The sequence below is a fragment of the Fukomys damarensis genome, unplaced genomic scaffold, assembly GCF_012274545.1.
Source record: "Fukomys damarensis isolate Sample0158 unplaced genomic scaffold, DMR_v1.0_HiC HiC_scaffold_10, whole genome shotgun sequence".
In the NCBI taxonomy this organism is placed as follows: Eukaryota; Metazoa; Chordata; class Mammalia; order Rodentia; family Bathyergidae; genus Fukomys; species Fukomys damarensis.
This window is the reverse complement of record NW_022900922.1, coordinates 19,284,946-19,289,631: the sequence shown is the minus strand read 5'-3', so window position 1 is coordinate 19,289,631 and position 4,686 is coordinate 19,284,946.

Below are 4,686 nucleotides of genomic sequence, written 5' to 3'. Positions count from 1 at the left end.
AAAAAAAAAAAAAAAAAAGAAAGAAAGAAAGAAAAGGTAAATCAATGTACCTGCTGAAAGTAAATCAGAATTAGAGACAAAGCTATGAATTAAAAGAGACCAGGCTAGAGTCCCAAACTTGGTGACAAACTCATGCATTCTTGCCAGGTTTACCTTCAAATTTCTGTATAACTGGAAACAAGGGGTAGCGATGTAGCCCTAGTTGAGAGGCTTTCAAATGTTGTGGCGCCAAATTCAAAAGAGTTAGTCATGTAATGTCATCAAAAGGCTTTCCTTTTGCTTTCAAAGACTCCTACCTTAGGCCTTCATTGTGAATATTCAGTAGTCCAACCCTTTGAACCTTCTGCATGTGGGCATTCTTCTTGAGCAGGGCATAAAGGGGTGAATAAAATACCTTATGGTCCAGCTGTCTTAGAAAGAACACATGAAATAACATGGAGAAAACCCCAAGGCAGCAGAGAACAGGTATTCTTTTCGACAATGTGCCACGAGAAAGGATGTGAAGCCAGCAGGGCAAGGAGGCCCCATGCCAGCCAAGGAGAGAGGCGCCAATGCCTTCCTCACAGCACTCAAAAGGGACCAGTGCTGACACCTTGATGCCAGCTTTCCAGTCTTATATCTGTGAGGCAATGCATTTCTGACAATTAAGCTGCCTTGTTACGGCAGCCTTAGAAATGCAGATTCTGGATTTACAATTATCAACTGGACTGGTGTCAGGTGCACAAAATACAGAGCAAAGTTACAACAGCATCCAGGGAAAAGGTATGTCAGACAGCTGGGACGAAGGCTTGGAGGTGCTGGGTAGGAGGTCATTGCCACAGGCAGTGCCGGGCCATTCCTGTTCTCCCAAGTTGCCATTACCATGGCTTCAGTCCTGATATGACACAAACCAGAAAACCTTTAATCTGAAATCATTTTTCACTGGAAGTTGCCTAAAACTTTGATATTTGAAAGAATCTTAGACACAGATGAAAAAGAATGAATGAGACAACTAGAGAGCCCTGGACAGTTATATCTTCTCATTGCAGAGGGTTTGCTTAGATAAGGTTAATAATCGAGCTTCTAGGTCCAAATAAAATTAAAAATGAGAAATTCAGTAAGTTCAGTAGTATTAAATTTTCTTGAAATACTTATTCCATCCTACCATTTCATCAAGAAACAAAATTAGAGGCCAGGGATTTAGTTCAGTGGTTCTGCTGCCTGCCTCCCAAGCTCAAGGTCCTGAGTTCGATCTCTGGAACCAAAAGAGAGAGAGAGAGAGAGAGAGAGAGAGAGAGAGAGAAAAGGACAAACAAAATTAGTATACATATTAAATATAGTAAAGTTAAAAGACTAAAAGAGGAACAAAGCTCATTTTTTTGTTCTATACATTGTCTGTGTCCATGCACTCCTTTGTGAACATGTGTTTCGATAAGTGTATTTATTTGTGTGTGTTCAAACCTGCACTGATTTTCTAGTTACTTTAGCCTAGGATATGACCAGGTGCTACCTTGGAAACATGCTGCATGAGACCTTGAGCTATACATGGTGTGAGACACACACGCCTCAGCTCAGTTCTCCCCGTGTCACTCACTGACGTTGTGATGTTGGGCCAGCTCTTCCTTCTGAGCTCCAGTTACTTCATCCATGTGTGTGAATTTCAAACACCTGTCCTGCTTATCTTAGTCTATTGTGAGCACCAGCTAGTTTGAAATTAGAAACATTGTGTAATAGCAACAAGATGAGGCCGATAGTATGTTTCTGAGCCACTATGCTTGAAATCATATTTTAAAATACTGCCAGTGTCCATGTCCAAAGAGCAGTGCATTTCTATATCCTGCTTGGTGATGATATTGGGGCAATGTCTGTAGTGAGCTCTAAGTTCCCTGACAAATGTTTTGATATTGCATACAAGGCATCATATCAATATAGACATTGCTCAGTGCTATGCAGGAGGGGCCCAGTAGCATTATATAAACACCAGAAAGCCACATATTTGTCCAAAACCAAATCAAAACATTCCTATGTTTTATGCATTTAAGAAAACCAGTTACCTGATATTACTCAGCCAAAGGCCAGGTCATGAGCAGATTGAGAGGAAACCAAATTGAAATCTATAACTTGAATTTCCAAATACAACTTAAATATGCTCGGAGGGATCCCTTGAAATGTGGCTGGATGCTCTAGAGAAGGAGGAAACAGACTGTTTTAAACAGAGTGATGTTTACATTGACCTCTTTTACTTTCCACTGTCTCCTGCTCATTCATTCATGTTCTCCTTTGGGCAGGCAACGGTGTCAAGATGTTGGTCATCATCCAGAGTATCATACATTCTTCGATGACGCTTTGCTCTTTAATCTGATAATTCTGCTTTGGCACTTATTGTAAGAACTATTTAAAATAAAGAGGTGGACACCAGAAAAAGGTATGCACCAGCAAAAATTGCTACAAAATTCTGAGTGCTTGTTGTGCCACAGATAATATCCTAGTGTAACATCTTCGGAAAGAAATTGCCTCCATCTATGGACATTGTTAGGAAAATATTTCCTTTTCCTGGAAGCGCAGAAGCTATGTTAGACACATTTAGGCTAAAAAGGATGGTAGAAAGGATCCGTGGACACAGGATAGTGGAGACAACTGTGCAGAAATGGGGGCACTTTTTAATATTAGGAATTGTTGAAGAACTGACTGGAATTAAACTCTGAATGATCTAAGAGGGTTTGACTTCTTTCCTTTAGCCAAAGCCATCACAAGTGATTGACATAAAATGCTCAATTAGCATCCTGCACACGGAGAGAGGCTGTGTATTGGTCGGAAGCACTGAAAATGTTAAATCATAAAGATTTGACCGAGAGAATGACAGAAGAGACAACAACAGAGCTATGGCAGACAGAATGAAGGTAAACACTAAATGCATGTGACAAAAGTGAACAGTAACAGAAAATCCAGATTGTGACCCCAAGAAAAGGCAAATATTCAAGAAGAAGGGGAGATGGGGCCCCTTTTCTGCTTGTGAATGAATGCAGTGATTAAGCCACTCCTTCCCTGACAAAGTGGGACAGGCAGAGCACCAATTCTTTCAGTCTAATTGGAAGCTGCAATTAAAACTTGGAATCGTGAAAGCCAGCTTGGTCCCTCTCACTCCAATGGAAATTTTGTGTACTTAAAATGGATAGTCTGTAAGGAAAGATACCACACTCAAATTCTTTGTGAACTTCCAAACCTTTGCCTACCTCAGCCTTCCACAGCTCACCTCCACATGCAGAACACATAAGCTAGAGACCTGGAGTTCATTCTCAGCACTATGCTGTCTATCAACAAACACTGCTGGTTCCACCTTAAAATTGTATCCTGAAGAGGACTTCACCTGCCCACCTCTGTGCCAGGATTTAGGTCTAAGTCCAGGCGTGTCTCACTAGGACCCCTGTAAGCCTTTTCCTAACTTCCTTCCTTCTTCTTCCAGTCTTACTTCCAGTTCAAATCCCCCAAAGGCATCTTCAAATTCTAATCAGGGCTCCTGGGGACTTTGGGGGCTTGTGTTTCAAATCTACCTACCTGTGTCTTCCTCTCCTGTTGGACTCCCTGTTGCCTACCATGACACACACTCTCACCTCCCTCTTCTTTGAGCCAAACTCCTTCTGCCCTTAACAGTGGCACTTTCTGCTCCCTCCACCTGGATGCTGTATCACAGAGCTCTGCGGGACTATTGTCTTACTTGTAATTTCTAAACTCTGCTCAAATTTTGTTTCCTCAAAAAGACTTTACTTCATCACCTCAAATTTACAGTCTCACATTTCAATCACTTTCTATCATGTCACCCAAATGCTGTCACCATGTAAAAATACCTCAGGATGTATATATTTACCATTGATCATTTTCCCTGGTGAACACCACACCCAGCATACTAGAAATTAAATTGTAGGATGGTATTTGCTGCCCTGTTGTACACTTTGTGCCCGTGGGATGATGCATAAATGAAAGGCTTGTGTAAAGTGGGGAGATCTTGATAGAGTTGGCTGGGTGAAGGCAAAACTAAGGGGAGCTGGACCACACACCTATAGACTGAGGAGAGGAACCCCATGGAGAAGCAAACAAGTATATAAGAGGTGTGATGGTTGTGAGTAGGTAAAGTGCTTAAGAAGAGTGGTCTTTATCGTGCAAGGACAAGATCTAGCTCTTCTGCTCAGAGAAGAAACATACCTTCATCTCTTTAGGAATCAGAGTCATCAACTATTGCTGCTGCATTTGAAAAACAACGCTTCAGTGAGGTACCTGCTGTTTGGCCTTGTGTCTTTAGATGCCTCTGATATGAACCCTTGAATTTTCAATAGCTGGCTAAGGACAAATAATAACACAAAAATACGCCCTTACCTCTTTCTGTGTAACATGTTTAAACACAATACAAACACACAGAACAGCTGGGAAGGGGCATAGTTCACTATTTTAATTGAGCTTTTAAGGTTGGAAGTATGATTTCAGTGAGTGAAGTATAGGATTTATAAGGAAACTTAGAAGTCATATCGGCTAAAAACAACATCCTACCCAATCCATATTACAAAAACACAAAACAAAAAAAAAAAAAGGAGTTTGACTAGAACTCTTATTTGTGATTCTTCGGTTAGCATCATCCCTGCCTTTCTCTGTTCTCCTTACTTCTCCATAGGAGATGGTATAAACGTACAATATAAGCTGGCCTTTGCCATGGTA